This window comes from Tenebrio molitor, chromosome 4 (genome assembly GCF_963966145.1).
Source record: "Tenebrio molitor chromosome 4, icTenMoli1.1, whole genome shotgun sequence".
Classification (NCBI taxonomy): Eukaryota; Metazoa; Arthropoda; class Insecta; order Coleoptera; family Tenebrionidae; genus Tenebrio; species Tenebrio molitor.
The window spans coordinates 13,357,202-13,374,451 of record NC_091049.1 but is presented as its reverse complement, the minus strand read 5'-3'; the positions used below and the strand labels follow the sequence as shown (position 1 = coordinate 13,374,451).

General features: G+C 37.6%; 3 long non-coding RNA genes across 3 annotated transcripts in view; 2 read left to right on the top strand and 1 right to left on the bottom strand.

Annotated features, from left to right (window-relative positions):
* Positions 1–579: 579 nt before the first annotated feature.
* Positions 580–8,584, top strand: LOC138128711 (uncharacterized). Its single transcript, XR_011158869.1, has 2 exons — positions 580–8,225; positions 8,337–8,584. It is a non-coding gene; the product is annotated as an uncharacterized lncRNA (long non-coding RNA).
* Positions 8,473–8,917, bottom strand: LOC138128712 (uncharacterized). The gene is made up of 2 exons (XR_011158870.1): positions 8,763–8,917; positions 8,473–8,698 (listed from the first exon to the last, which is right to left on the bottom strand). It is a non-coding gene; the product is annotated as an uncharacterized lncRNA (long non-coding RNA).
* A 4,562-nt stretch (positions 8,918–13,479) lies between these two features.
* LOC138128570 (uncharacterized) overlaps positions 13,480–17,250 on the top strand; it is an 86,348-nt gene continuing 82,577 nt past the window's right edge. Inside the window, exon 1 of the long non-coding RNA XR_011158779.1 lies at positions 13,480–13,696. This is a non-coding gene — a long non-coding RNA (uncharacterized lncRNA). The remainder of the gene's footprint in view (positions 13,697–17,250) is intronic.

The following is a 17,250-nucleotide window of genomic DNA, read 5'->3' as shown; positions in this document are numbered from 1 at the left end:
TTTTACGTTCCCGGCGGATTTTGAATCATGCAAAACCGTCGATAACGGCCGGCGGCATGAAAATAGTTTTTAACGGTGCTACCCGCGACTTCGCACATAACAATTTTACGGATATTTTTTCGTTTGCATCAATTACCCTTACGTATACGCAGCATCCATATGCAACTTGGGATGCATCTGAAAACCCGTGAATTTCGAGTGACTTATACGGATAACTTTCAATGACTTTCCTCGGTATTCTGATTTGGTTTAGCAGGTGTAATTGATTCAGAATTATGGTCCAGCTGGTTTTGAGGTCCTCAGGTAGTTCTTCGTCCCAACCGATTTCCCGTTTCCATAACTCTTGCATAATGAGCTTTGCTTTTACGATGACCGGACCGATTAATTGTAAGGGGTCGTAAATTTTTGCAATGGCGGACAAAACCTTGCGCTTGGTAAACATTGATTGAGGATTTTCGGTTTTGACTTCGTATCTTAGGTTATCGTCACGACAATTCCACCATAACCCCAAAATTTTTGTGTTTCCGTTTTTATCAAAGTTGATTAAATGCGAATCAGCATTATTTAGGTCCGGCAGAAGTTGGTCGTGGTTCGCCGCGAATTTCCTAAGTTCGAATCCGCCGCTCGCTAATAACCTTGTTAGTTGTTCGCGTATTTGATTGGTTTCTTCTATGCTGTTAGCGCCGGTTAATGCGTCGTCCATAAAGAAATCGTTTAATAAGGCCGGATAAGCTGCAGGGTATTTATCCGTTTCTTCTTCTGCGAGTTGTTGTAAGCAACCTATCGCGAGAAAAGGTGCGCAATTTAGCCCGTAAGTAACCGTTGCCAGTTGATATTCTCGAATCGGTATATCGAATCGAATCGGATAAGAAGAAGTGCAAGTGCGAGTGATAGTGTTGTGCTCTGCTTCTACGTCGTATTAGAGGGTTAAATCCCGGAATTTAGTGGTGAGTTTGATATCGAATTTTTTGCTGTTCTCCTGGGAACGTACCCATATATTTTTCTCGGTCGTAACATTCTTAGTTTGACCGTACTTATCGTTAATTTAACGCGAAATATTTAATCATTGTGTTTGACTGATAACTTTTTGCGCGATAAGAGTCGTGTTTATTTAGTGAGGCGAGTGACTGCGGTTGTTCTTTCCGCGCGCTCGTCTCCGCTAATTGTCGATTGAGGCGAAGTACTACGGCGTTTAATTTTTCACAACTTTTATATTGTTGCCGTCTCAGACGAGAGGGGTGTGATAAAACCAGCACCTGTTAAGAGCAACAAATAAAATGATTGTTCCTTGCGGATTTTGTCTTGCAGTTGTGGATGCAACTAGCCGAACCGTGTCTTGCAGTGGAATATGTAACAGAAAATTTCACATCAATTGTGTTAACATAAGTAAGGAATTACACTCTTATATTTGTTCTACTGCCGGACTCTCCTGGAAATGCACCGAATGCGAAACCAAATGTTTCACTGTTGATCAGTCTGGCCTGACTGATTTTCTCGATCGTAAACATTCGGAAATGTTCGCTCATTTGAATCATATTTTCGATGATGTAAAGAAAGATTTTACTCGAATTGTGAACGAAAATTTAAAAATTCCAACTTCTACCTCAAGTACTCCGACGTACGCTCAAATTATCAAAAACAAAACCCAGCCTGCAATAATAATCAAACCAAAAAATATTGAACAAACTCCTGCCAATACAAAAAGTGATGTCAAACAAAAAATTAATCCTGTTGAGAGCCAACTTTCTCTTCGTAAAGTCAAAAATACTAAGGATGGCGGTCTTTTAATAGGTTTTTCTTCCAAGGAAGATAACATCCGTTTTAAAAAACTGGCTCTGGAGAAACTTTCGGACGACTACAGTGTTCATGAAATTAAGGGTGTGCAACCGAGGCTCAAAGTTGTAGGAATGTCTGAACTGTATGATGAGGCTGACTTTATCGAACATCTGCAATATGCTCTTAGAAACAGCGCAATGTCTCTGAATCTTAATAACCACTGTAAACTGGTTAAATATTGGCCTACAAAAAAAACAACAAAGTTTTTCAGGCAGTTGTACAAGTGGATAGACTAACTTATGACAGACTCATAAAAGCTGGAGACCTGTTTATAGGCTATGACCATTGTTATGTTTTTGATGCTGTGGAAATCCTGCGTTGCTATAATTGCAATGAATTCCAACATTCTTCGAAGAACTGCAATCAAAAACGATCATGTCCTAGGTGTGCTGTAGTTGATGGACTGGATCACGCCGTAGCTGAGTGCAAAGCCAGTGGTTTTAAATGTATTAATTGCCTTAAAAGAGTTCAACGCGACAAAATTGATTTGGATGTAAACCACGCAGCCTGGGATGTCGATTGCCCTACATATAAAGTTGCCGTTGAAAAGTTTAAAGATGATGTCCTATTTAAGCAATAGCAACTACTAACTTCGCTCTTGCAGTCTTCAGGTTGCCTCGGGAACGGTCATTTAAATAAAGACCGCGTGAGCGGTCGCGGTCCTATAACATTACCTTTACACAGCAGTAAACTTTCCTCTAACTACTTGGTTACCTCCATAGCCTATGCTAATGTAGCATCCTTAACGGCGAAGTACGATGACTTTTGTGCCTTCTCAAACACATATAAACCGTCAATTATAATGTTGACTGAAACATGGCTTACCTCCAAAATAACAGACTCACTGGTTTCCCTTGGAGGCTACACCTTATTTAGGGCTGATCGTGATGGTAAAAAGGGTGGTGGCGTTTGTGTCTATATTGAGGACCATACCTTAGCAGATTATCTTGTGGTGCCTCTTTATGTTGACACCGGTGGTATTGACTCTCTGTTTTTGAAAATATCCAATTGTCTCTGTACGTTCGTCTTGGGGTGTGTTTATAGACCGCCTTCATCTTGTTTTGATGATGACAAAATCTTGATCAATTACATTAACCACACGACACGCAAATACGACAAAATTTTCGTTTTCGGCGATTTTAACATGCCTGATGTCCGTTGGCCAATTAACGGTAACCGCCTGCACACGCCCTCCTCTCAGCTCCTAGTTGACTTGCTTACTGATAGTCATCTACATCAGCTAGTTACGCAACCGACGAGATATAGATCCAACCAACAACCCTCAGTGCTTGATTTGGTCATAACGTCCGATGATAGTTCCATAGCCAATTTGGAGTATCTTAACCCGATTGGCAAATCGGATCATGTAACTCTGATGGCAGATCTGCAACTCTGCCACACTCCTCGAGCGAGAACTGTTTTGTTTCAGAGGACCATAATAGATTTTGAAGCACTAAACAAACGATTAACTCAAATTGATTGGAAGTCACTTCTTTCGGACGTTTCAGTCTCTCGCAACTGGGATCATTTCAAGACGGCACTATCCGACGCTGTTTCACAAAGCACCTCTACTTCTTTGCTGAAGAAATCCTCCTCCAAGCCATGGATCAACGGCAGAATTTTAGGTCAAGTCCGGAAAAAGCGTTCTTTGTGGCGTGCTTTCAAAAGATCTGGTTCTGCGACTCATTATGAAGCCCATAGAGCTTTTTCAAACCATCTTTCATCTGTCATTCGGGAGGCCAGGCTTGAATACGAGAAAGGTATCGCTGATGACAAAGACCCTAAACGCCTCTATAAGCATATCCGCACAAAGCTATCTGGACCAGTTAAGACTATTCATGTTAAGGACGATTCAGGCTTAGTGGTAGATAGCAACAATGGAGTTGCAGATGTATTCGCTGAAACTTTCTCCAAAGTATTTATAACAGAACCACCTCTTGCAGCGTCTACCCTTTCTGGCAACTGCAACCCTAACTGTATAACTGACATTATTTTCTCCAGGGATACAGTTCTGGAAAAATTTTAAAAACTGAAAACTTCCAAGTCTTCTGGTCCAGATTTCATCACTGCCAACGTTCTAAAGAACTGCGCGGAGCCCTTGTCCACCCCCGCCTCAGATTTGATGCAGCAATCATTTAAGTCAAGCTGTATTCCCGCTGACTGGTAAACAGCGATTCTACGCCCCATTTTTAAAAAAGGCGACAAATTTGACGCCTCGAACTACAGACCTATTAGCCTAACATATCTTGTGGTCAAGGTCATGGAGTCAGTAATGTACGACCAAGTAATTAAGTTTTTCTCAGATCACCATCTTATTCCGTCTGAGCAGCACGGGTTCTTGCCGGGGAAATCTGTTCAATCTAATCTAATGTGTTGCATGTCCGAATGGACTAGAAGTCTTGATTCTGAACGACCATTTGATGTGGTGTATCTTGACTTCTCCAAAGCGTTCGACAGGGTTCCAAAATGCCGTCTTCTACGCAAGCTAAGTTATCTAGGTATTCGGGGTCATCTGCTTCGGTGGATTGACTCGTTCTTGAGTGATAGAACTTTTCGAGTTAGGATTGGAGGCGCGCTTAGTAGGTCTGTTGATGTTCTGAGTGGGGTGCCTCAGGGCTCCGTGCTTGGCCCTTTACTTTTTATAGCTTACACTGCTGATATTAAAGATATCTTAACATCGCCCTTTGCCATGTATGCCGATGACATCAAATTGTACAACAGTTGTGATAATATTCAGAGGCTAACTCAGGATCTTCACGCCATTCACAAATGGTCCATCGACTGGTTACTACCTTTAAACGTAGACAAGTGCACCGTCCTGCACGTTGGTAGAAGAAATCCAGGACATGCGTACTCACTTGGGAACATGAGATTGGGAAGTACTGACTCTTGCGTTGATCTGGGTGTTCTTATCACCAACGATCTTTCCTGGACGGATCATGTTCTACGTGTCACCAAAAAAGCTAACTCGATGCTTTTTCTTCTGAGCAGGGCGTTCGCCAAGGCAAGTCCAGCGGTTTTCTCAAAGCTTTACAAGACTTACGTGAGGCCTCTGTTAGAATTTGCAAACAGTGCCTGGACCCCCACCTTCCAACGGGACATTCTGCGCCTGGAGGCGGTTCAACGTAGAGCAACCAGAATTCCTTTTGGTAGAAATAGACCTCCGTACCCTGAAAGGCTTGCTTTGATGAATCTCTGTTCTTTATCTGAGAGACGTAAACGCGGTGACCTAATAATAACTTTCCAAGCCCTGCGTAGTGCTCATTCGCCAATTAAACATCTGTTCCCCCTTGACACCTCAAAGCGTACGAGAGGACATGCTTTCAAGTTACTGAAAGATAAATTTCGCACATCTGTCAGACACAAATTTATTACAAATAGAGTTTTTGACGACTGGAATGGTCTACCGGAGGAAATCGTTCTTGCCAGGTCCATTATTGTATTTAAATCTAGCCACGACGCCTATAAATTGGGAAACAGCAACTGAGTTTTAGAGTCCCCATTCATTGCATGATTTAGCGCGGGCATAACAGGCATTGCCTCTGTCCGATCGCATCATTATTAATAATAATAATAATAATATCTGGACTTTCTCTCCACAAAATTGTTTGATATTTCCGATGTTGATCCGCGACAATTATCTGCCGGTACATCTTGTTGATATCCGCCGTGAAAACGTACTGGTGCGTCCGAAACCGAATGATAATATCAAACAAGTCGTTTTCTAGTTTTGGACCGATCATAACCGCGTCATTTAGACTAACACCTGTGGTCGTTTTCGCGGAGGCGTCGAAAACTACCCTCAGCTTTGTGGTGGTGCTCGTTTCCTTCGTGACCGCGTGATGCGGAAGAAACACCCGTCCGTTAACGTTCACTTGAGTTGGGGGTACTAGCTCCATATGCTTGAGTCGGATGTACTCCTCAATAAATTCCGTGTAATCACGCTTCAACCCTGGATCTTTTCGGAACTTATTTTCCAATGATAAAAAACGTTTTATGGCCATCTCTTTCGAGACGCCGATGTTGGGGCCACTTAGCTTGAATGGTATTTCGACCGTGAATCTACCCTCGGCATTTCGAGAACACGTGTTTTTGAAATGGGTTTTGCACTCGATGTCCTCCTTTTTTACGATTACGACCCTTTTGTTCGTTGGATATTCGTCCACGTCCCAAAATTTGGAAAGTTGTTTACTGATGGAGTTAAATGACACGTAACAAAGAGTCCCGTAAGATGGTTTACGACCTGCAACCATATCGCCCCCAACAACCCACCCCAGGATAGTTTCTTGCAGATGTGGGTTGTTTCGAGTGGCCTTGATTTGGCCGACACTTAAAACACGCCAAAAAATAGTGGACCCCAATAAAACGTCTATTTTTCTGGACACATTGAATTCTGGGTCCGCCAGATTTATGTTACACGGAATTTGCCGCGACTCGAACTCAAAGGAAGATAACGGTAATTCTTCCGTAATTTTATTTAACACCAAACAATCGATGTGAGCATTAATGGGTTATGTAGCGATTTGAAATGAATTTGCGCTAACTGCCGTGCACAACCCTGCAACCCTTCTACCGTCGTTATCGGCCAGTTAACCGGCTTCGTTCCGATCCCTAACCTTTTGACCGTTTCCTCACTGATGAAGTTAGACTGGGAGCCTGGGTCTAATAGCCCACGGCATCGCTGCCAGTTGCCTTGACCATCGCGAATTAAAATCTCCGCCGTTGCGAGTAGATTTTGTTTGGCTTTTCCGAATGATAAGTAAGTTACAACTGAAGTCTGCACGTTATTTTCTACATGCAAAAGAGAATTATGTTTCTCCTTGCAGTACCGCGATTTGCATTGTGAGGCTTCGTGGCCTTTTCGGAAGCAGTTTTCGCAGACCTTCTATTCTTTGACCTGTGTGACCCGCTGCGCGATAACTAAATTCAAAAATTGAGGACATTGGTACAGTCCGTGCGCCTCTTTGCACATGTAGCACTGTATTTGTTGGTTTGTGCTAGCGTTGCACAGCGTCCTGTCCTTGCTGAAATGATTCGCGGAGATCTTGTTATTTGATTTGGGCGTCGCGTTGTTAGTTTTTGCGCTCTGTTGCTCCGCGACGCTGAGCGATTCCAAAGTTACGCATTTTTTTTGCAAAAAGGATTTTAACGTCTCAACAATCGGTGGATCCGGACCCAATTGAGCTTCCCATTCGCGCTTTGTGAAAAAGTCCATTTTCTGACTTATGATAGGTACTAATAAACCCGACCAATGTTCCGTGGGTTGCCCTAGATTCGTCAACGCTGCGAGGTTGATGTTGAAATCGTCAACTAATTTTCTCAGCGACTGATACGAGTTTTTCACCAGCGGTGGCAGGTTTATTATGGCGTACGCGTGTTCTTGGATTATGAGGCGTTTGTTTTCAAATCGAGTGATTAGTGTTTCCCATGCTACCCTATAGTTTGCCTCTGAAACCGCAATTGATTCTATTGCCTTAAGGGCTTCGTCTTTTAAGCAACTTCTAAGGTAGTGGAATTTCTCGATACTCGTGTACAGATTGCTATCATGTATCAACGCCGTGAATGTGTCGCGAAATGACAACCAATCCCGATAATTACCACTGAATGTGGGTAATTCTAGTACGGGCAATCTTCCACCAACACTGCATTTTACCTCGAAAATACAACCGACAACGTCGCTAACTTTTGTTTTTAGTGTGTTTGAAAGTGTCAGAAAAACGTGGGGTTATGAAATAAAACTGTTGACAGCCGTTTTGGTCGTAGTTCATCGTGTTTTTTAAATTCTTCGAAGCACTTAATGAACGCTCGCTTTAATTTAGGGGTTAAAAGATTATTCGTTGTTTTTCGAGGCATTTTTATAATTTGATATTTGTGACACACTGAAGGTCAACTTTTGGCGGAAGGTTAGGCTAAAATTAGTATATTAAAGAGAGTAGACTCTATTCTGGTTCCTAGGGGCGTTTGTCGATTGTAGATTGGCTGCACTGCTATTGTCAAAATTGTTAGATATGACTATGATATGACTGTTCTGTGGATATGACAGGTGACATTTCAAGAGTAGGTGCAAAATAAACACAATTATGGAAGAAAATAAGTTCAATTACAGTGTTCAACTACAAACTCTCAACTTGTGGAAAGACTTTGCCATTTGTGCTGTAAATTTTCCGTAATGTGATTTGCTAGTAATGTTGAGCGAATGATTAGAATTTTTTTTATAATAAGGTGTGCAAGTTTACAGCAAGCTGGAATTATGATGTGGGAAGACATAGACAATACTATAGAAGTGTATGTTGTCTCTGTAAGCTGATTGGAAAGTAAAACTTTTGTATGTCGATTAAATGTTTCTTCACATATTCGAATAAGTGTAGAAAAGCAGCTACTTGGAAAATGTAAACCTCCAAAATTTCGCTTTGAACTATATATCTGAACATTGTCGTCACAGTGATTGTTGTCCTCAGAATGAAGCTAATTAGCACATTTAGTACACATGCTCTTTTTAGGTAGGGAGTTGACTGTTGACCCTGCAATGTACTGAAGAATATTTTCATTTGCTAGAGAAGAATTATGTTCAGTGTAGGTGGAGGAACAAGTAGGGAGTGTAAGTGATGATGTTGAAGGTGCATTCAAATTTGGAGGTTGTTTTATTTATTTTTTATTTCTTAAAACTTTGTCATTATTTGCATTTAAATTAAATTGCTCATTGTTAAAATATTTCAAGAGTGAAAATAAAATGTAAATTTTATGTTAACTATTTAGATTTGCTTGCATTTACTTCACAAAGTCTGTGGCAACTGGGCTGCCAATTCAATGGTTTCCCAATATTTTGGATCCACAATTGTCTGCGTGACGCATCGTTTGGGAACTGAAACATTTTAATACCTCTTTCTGATCTGGCAGAACAATAAGGTGCCGTGCAACCAACCAACCATTTTAAGAAATTTTTCTGTTTTGAATTTGGCGCTTGACCGAACTGACAGATATTTGAAGCTTGATAGTAAACAGTAGATGCTGCCAACAGAAAATGTAACTCTCAAAAACTTCCCTAGGAACCAGGATCGAGCCTACTTTCCCTTATATACCACTCTAGGTTAGGCCAACCCAGAAAAATGAAACTTATTCTAGGGATTTCTTTTTTTCTGACAACATAATTCAACAGGTGGTGGATTTTTGGTTTTGAAACAGATTATAAGAACTTTTTAGCAAATAATAAGTTTACGAAGGAAGCCATACCCAGTTTGCAAATTCCTTATGGTATACAAAATTTTCAAAATTTAAAAAAATCTGTTTTAAAACTAAGGAACTGGGACACATTGTGTACTTTAATTTTTGATGAAATGTCGATAATGCTGTACGTTGGTTACGATATCAACGAATTTCTTGGTTTCGAGATGGATAGTCCAGAATTAAAAATTGCCGAACACGTAAGTGTCATCATCATCAATAAAATAATTAATATCTCCATATTTAGGTTTCCGAAAGGGATAAATACAGTGGCGGCCAAAATAAAGTAGGACAAGTCTTATTAAGAAATTTAGCCAAAATTGAGTTGAGTAAACCGGGGTTACTATAATAAATGAATAAATATTTTCATAGTAACCATAGAAAGGGCAAGCAAATTTACATTAGCGAAAAAACATTGTCCTACTTTATTTTGGCCGCCACTGTACCATTTTAAGCGATAAAGACAGCAGGGTGGTTTCATATAAAAATGAAGTTTATAATCAAGCTTTAGCAATGTGTAAAAAAAGTTGAAAATAAAATAAATAAAAGAAACACCTAAAATAATGGGAGTGTGTTATTTGTGTTGTAATTAAAACGAATAATAAAATAGAATGTAATTTAGGGAAGGAGGTAAAAATCACAGCAAGCTCTGAAATTTTGCTCCTACCACAAGCCGATAGGTGGCCTCGGCTACAAAATGTCGCATGGACTTTGCATTCTATAGTATTTTATTTTATCTATGACTCCATCCATTTTCAATATAGGTACATTACTGTTAATGTTAGGGAATTTTCTTTTTTTGTATTGCAATGAAAGTGTTTTATTTTTTCTAATATTGAACATTCAAAGCGGACGTTTTGAATTTGTCAAAAAATTTGACACTGTCAGATTATAATTATTGAAAAAAATACGATTAAGTAGCGCTATCATGGAGGCCACAGGCAGGGTTATAAAGAGAAAATGCCTCACTCTGGATATAAAACAAAGTGTTCACCGGTGTTTTAAAAACATTTGGAAAGTAAATGGCCCAAATTTGGGAAGGATGCCAGTTTACCGAATGCTTGGGGAAATTTTTGCCGTAAGTTGATATAGTTATATAGTTATAATTTAAATTGATCTATTTAAAATGTTAGCTTCAATCTCCTACAGATATCTGAAGGAAAAATACGAGGTAATTTCTGGATCGGGGGCACAGACACAGAATGGAAACGACGCACGATGGAACAGTGAAGAAATATTTGCGCCGTTGTGCGCTGTTTTTAATTACAAGATCGCCGGCCTTCAGGCTTGCCTTGAGAGGGTTTGCTCCTGAGCACTATTCATTTTGAATGTATCATGCTTCCACTCTGTGTCCTGCTCTGAAATCTTTTCGTTAAAATCTGTTTATGTTTATTAAGGTACACCTACTTGCTGGTTTCAATGCCGGTATTTAATATTAACCTGTAGATACCATTTTATTTTAAGTAAAATATTCAAAACTAATTTACTTTGCTTGATTGCGGGGCTCGATTAGAGATTTGTCAAAAATGACAATAATCGTACGGTTGGCTTCAAAAAAAACGGGAACTGTCAGAAAAAGTTCTGTCAAATTTTATTAAATTTTTATAGTTTGAAACGGCCTTTTAGAATTTAGGTTAAAAACTGCACTTATGTGTCAGAAATACTACTGTCAAACAGACACAAATTGACATAAATTGACAAATTAAATTTCCAATTCACATTAGGTCAAATTTCATTTCCCGTTTTTTTTTAAGCCAACTGTACATTATAACCTGTTCAAAATACACATAACCTGAATTATTATCTAACATTGCATTTACAGTAGAAAAAAGTTGTATCCTATTACACCACAAAAGTTATTAAAATCACTAGATTTAGTTGTGTATATTGAAAATGGATGGAGTTTAAATGATTGTGACTTTTTTTCATAGGTTGGTAATATTATTCTTGGTTATTCTGCTTTTTAATGTGATACCTAATTGATATAACCAAACCATAGGCGTCCTCGCCTATTTGACACAATTTATTAATAACATGGATGCAGTTGGTAGTGCAAGTCTTCTCGTGCATCATCTCTCAATCATTCCTATTTAGGTTAGATTAAGTCACGAAGTACACTTCTATTCAAAAAAAAAGCGTACACGTATTGAGAGCTACTGTAAATGGGGATAAAATTAATTAATCGTTTCCAAGAAAACGTATTACTGACATTTTGTATGTATGTTAAATGTGTGAACACTGTTTTTTATAAATTTTTAAATTGTTGTTAGATTGTTGAAAGTTGCCTTTTTCCATAAATTTGTGAATAAAATCTTGAATTCTGTTTGTAGTAATTGGCAATACATGCCTAATAAATAAAGCAAAACATTTATACACATTAAAATCTCTGAAGAATACATCGATCAAATCCAGCTATCATCACGGGTTTTGTTACAGGTTTCTAAGTAACAACAATTAAAAGATAGGTTTACGATATGGCAATCTAGCAAAAATTGTGCTCACTACTTGTACGCTTTTTTTCTGAATAGAAGTGTACATTGTCGATTTAGATTTTTTTGACGTTTGTTTCAATTTTAAAAATTGCGTGTCATGCCAACGATGTTGCCAACTAAAGATTTCAAATGAGTCACCAACACAACAAAATAATTTTCAATCATTTATATATCCTGTTCACGTTGGATTGAACATCAGTGGTGCAAATCGCACACATTTGGCAGTAACTTTCATATGAGTTGTCATAGTAACAGGTCAGGTCATTTGCACCACAGATGTTCATTCCACCGCGAACAGATATTAGTCACTCGGTACTTTACACGAACATCAAGATAGTGACGGCTAAAATTTTTTGGCCGACATAGTACTTTAGAATCTAGAATTAAATCATTTACCGCGAAGTACGTGACCTTCTTGCATTTAGGTACCGGGTGATTTTAAATGATTATGACTTTTTTTCATAGGTTGGCAATATTATTGTTGGTTATTCTGGTTTTTAATGTGATAGTTGACATAAACATTGGCGTCCTCGCCTATTATTTGACACAATTTATTAATACATAAAATGTTAAAATGACGTACGTACGCCAATGTGTTGATTAAGGTCTCAAGTTTGCCAAAATAATTTATGAAAAATGTTCCCAACTTAAGAAAAAAAGTCACAATCATTTAAAATCACTCGGTACTTATTGGGGGAACGCGTTCTCGTATTTTTCCGCAGAAATACATGTCACGTCGTCGTATATGCTGTCAAACGACACTCAGGTGGCAGTACTGACAGTAGCTTTTAACCCCGGAAATATGTTAACTGTCAATATTGTCATGTTCATGCGTTCATGTAGGTATTTATTTATTTTTACGCTGTGCTTTAATTTGATTGTTTTAAGTGCCTTAGTTTCGTTGCGATTTTGTGATTTAACACTTTGCTGTTTAAACTCCTTTACACCAAAAATTTAAGACAATGAAAAACATTTACATATTTCGAAACATCATAGTATTGACTACTTGCTAAGGTACCTAAGTTTTAAAATATCCAATTTTAGTAAAATTTAAACCCACATTGTTATTTTAACAGACACAATAAATAATGGGTTATTCTTTGGAGCATGAGACATTTTTTGTTATGTATTACTACTGCAACACTACGTACAGTAATTGATCACGAGTGGATGTATTGAATTTTGGGCTGTCGGGATGACTACCATGCAAAATATCCTGACCTTCAAATTCAAGAAGCAGCTGTCATATTCCACATTAGAGGGTTTATCAACAGATTTATTTGGACTGGAACTGTAAAAAGGAAAATTCAACTGGAACACCACACATATTGAATGAAGTTGTTAAAGATTTACATGATAAAACCGACAACAATCCTTAACAAGATTGTCATGACAGTCTGGAGCACCTCTTAGTACACGTCAAAACATCCTAAAAAAAAGGCTACATCTGCATCACTACAAAATAACAACTGTGCATCAACTCTACTTTGGAGGTCTCCCATGTTGTGTAGAATATTGCTACTGGTTTCAAAATACCTTCAATAATGACACATTATTGAACCTCACATTTTTCAAGAAATGCAAGAAATGTTGCAACATATTTTTGAAAGCTGACGATCAAGAGTGGTCAAGTGCAGAAAACAAATGTGAACATTTTTTGTAATATTCCCTGCAAATAAAATTGTATTTCACAAAATAGACACAATATCGTCTGTTGTTTGTGCTTAAAGTAGAGAAAAATGAAGTTTCTCGTTTCAGAAGTGAAATTTTTATTTGAAACGTATTTATTGAGGAATTAAGACTGTAAGTTATGCAGCCAGCAAAACAAGCCGAAACATAAAATTGCATATCTCATTTTTTAATTACAAAACTGAGGGTCGTTTGTAGTTGTAGCATACATAACCTTTTTTTAGTGTTGTTGCTTGTTGCCCCGGCGTTCTTCGCAACGTCATGCACGTGTTTGAGGTTTAAACATTAAATTCAGGTGCAAGGAGTGAGTAATTGTATTAAAATTAATTGTGCTGTGAAAAATTTTTTAGACGCATCCAATAATGATTAAGAACTAATAAGGTTTGTTCGACATTTTAGACTTTCGTCGCGAATCGGAAATAACTTCGAAGAATGCAGATAGATTGCCAAGATTTTAGGTAAGTGCTAATCTTTTATCAAGTAGTTGAAGATATGTTTAACAAAATACAATTAAAAAATAAATCGAGTCGGCGTTTGAAATACCACTTCGCAAGGAATACAACGCACTATTTGTTTCCTAGATATTTTCAAAGCCTACGTGCTAAAAAATAAAAAACAATTTTATAAGTTTAATATTATCTAGTGCAAAAAATGTTCAAAATGGCCACCGTTTGTTTATTGGCAAATTGCAAATCGATAGTAACCTGCATCCCTTACGTTTTGTAACCCGAAGAATGTTGAGAACCTTAAGCGACGTATTAGGCATGAACCATAAAATTATCCACATCACATAACATTTATACATATTTATTAATATCATTGGGAACTAAAGAAATAGAAACATTCTAAAACCCCGTTTAATAAATTTTGTTGGAACAATCTAAACAAGTTAATTGAGATTTAAATAATAAAACATAGAATTACTTGACCTACAAAAGTAAAAATATGTTTAAATAAAACTACTGTTCGGTAGGTAGGTATTTAATATAAGTAATTACAAGTGTTGCAAAATGAGCAATTTATTTTTACGGGAATGTGCCGTGGAGCTCAAATCTCTGTTGAAAAACTTCAAGGCGTAAAATATACGTGTTCTTGTTCTTATAAACAAACAAATGGCAAAACGCTGGGGAAATTTAGCGCAAGGGTGAACAAACGAAACGTTCTGCACACATTGTAGTTAAAATTGACCCACTTGCGCCGAATTTAAAGCTTCGTCAAAATGATTTACAAAAGCGGCTTCCAGTTCAGTAATACAGGGTGGTCCCGATATAACCTGCCAAAAGAAATCCAGTAATAGGTGACGATGAGTAGAACTCATACACAAAAAAACAGAATGTGTCGTAAAGACGCACGATAGAAGTGAAACTTTTGTATTACAGGGAAACATTGTAATTATTCATCAATCACTTTTAAATAGCATATTCACAACAAAATTGTATATTTTAATGAAGAAAATAAATTATAAACAACGATAACACTAAACAATATCGAAATGCGTAACTCATTGTTCATTTTTAAGCCTCCAAATCACATTATCGATAAATGCCGTGAGTGTGACAAAGACAGAGACACTGCTTTCACTCGATCCAATAGTGTTTACCCCCACCAGTTTTCGTCACACAAAAAGGTTGCCGATCAGAATTTCAAGACCCTCCCATAAAAAGTTTCACTTCAAAAAGTTTAAAGTTTAAAGTCTTTTCGTTTTCGAGATAAAAATAATTGAAAATTTGGTCAAAATTTGCTGTACGCTAATGAGTTAATCGGTTTTAAAAAGGTAATTCTGGTTACTTGGCTGCAATTTCTTTAGCAACGGTACCTGCAACACCTATGACATTTGTCAAGTTTAATTTTCAATTTTCGAATCCTTCAAAAGGTTATGAAATTCACAAAACAAGAATACGCCGATTTGCATTTACTCTATGGCGAAACACGTGGTAATTCAAGACCGGCAAGGCGACCATACGGCGAGCGTTTTCCTGAAGGAGTCCTTCCGTCCCGTTGTACTTTTGTGGAGCTACATCCGCATTTATGTGAGGTTGGTTCTGACTGATTCCAATACGATGGCGTCCCCGATCCTCCATTTAACCCCTCTGGATTTTAATTTTTGGGACCACACGAAAGATTTGGTATACGAAGTTGAAATAAATACAGGAGGCCAACTCCAGAAACGCGTAACAGACGCCGCGAACCAGATTCGTAAAAACCCAGAAATGCTGAATTCTGTTTATTAAAATTGGTACCAGCGTACTCAAATGTGCTTAAATGCCAACGGAAGGCACACAGATCATTTATTATAAAATAATTGTTCTAGTCTAGTTTACCTTTCATTAGTTAGTAGATATTCTCAGTTAGAGTTGAAAGTACGAATATGTAAAGTGTAAATAAATTTATTCAATACATTATTTTGGCTATTTAACCACAATTAAGACGATACTCTTATTACACAGTTCTTCCACAATTTTGCACACACTACCTCTACATTTATTTACACATTGAGGAACACCACTTTATTTATTACTCATTCATCTCAGTCTACAAAATCAGCTTTTGTACCTAAATAAGCTGGTGAATTAACGCACACAGTGTAGGTACAGCGTTTTCAATAAATGTCATTAATTTGATTTATTTTGTCAGATTTGAGATTTGTCATAAACGATTCAGGTACCTATGTTGCTTAGATACTGTCATACTTACAAACACCAACAATTAATTCCTGAGTAGGTATGTATTTTTGTGGCCAGCAGCGTCGAATGGGTGTGGATAGGGGTTAATTTATCCCCATTATTTTGGACCTAACAAAATGGGGTTTTTTGGACTTGTTAGATCCTTCTAATGACCCAGAATTTTTTTGGCAGGTTATATCGGGACCACCCTTTATAATTATAAAAATCAGCATGTGGATTTTGTAGAGCTCCAAAAGTGGTCCCAGTCTTGGTCCTGTATGCTTTAAAACTGGTAAAAACATTTGTCGATTCTGGAATACCAGCCCTTCCATATTCGACGCATGTCTCGCATAAATGATTATTTAAGCATTTGTTGTTAATGTGGCCACATATACAGGCTGATTCACGTAGTCCGTTCATTAGAAACTTTCTGATTTCCTCAAATCATATTAATATGAAAATTGGTAGTTGACTATAATCGACTGTTCCAAGTTCAAATGAAATATTTTCAAAATGGTGGCACTTCCGGAAATACCGGAAATCGACGCCATCTTTATTTTTTTTAATGGAAAGGCCTCATTTTGACTTCACATTTCGATTCTACCTTAAATTTTGAGTTTAGAACGTCTGTTTGTCAGCACTTATCTGTCATCGTTTTTAACCTGTCATCTTTTTTGCAAAAAATTGAGGTTGCAGGGCTTCATGTCAATATTTACACTTGCCCCTCGAATGGGGCAAGTGTAAATCCATATGATAACTTGTTACTAACAGGCCATTATATCTTAAGCTAGTGTGACACGATACTAAACATAGAAAAAATAAAATACTATAGAATGAAAAGTCCCTAATAAATTTTTGGAAAATCGTTTAGCGCACCCTCACCACACCGCAAGAGGGCGCAAATGTTTTAAAAAGTCAAAACTTTAAAATCAAAGTAATCTCAATAATCTAAAAATCAGTCAAAGCAGTGTCAATCTTTATGTCAGTATCTTGTAATTCAAAATGAGGCTGTGTCACGTTCACAAATAATGTAGTACCGCTGCTAAGATTGCTAAATGTGTTGTTGACAGAATCAAGCAAAATTTATATAGAAAACAATCAACAAATTGAAAGAAAAATAATACTTCAAGACCAAGAGATTACACCATTATTTGATACACCTCATCTTATTAAAGAAATTAGAAATTATAGGATAACAAAAGATTTGGTTTGGGAAGTAAACTAAGAAATTTTAAGTGTGAAATTGGACCATATAGTGAAGGTTTATCTTTATGATTCAGCGTGGGGCGAATTAAGAGCCCTCCACAGAATTACGGACATGCAGATAAGATCCAAAAGATATCCTATGT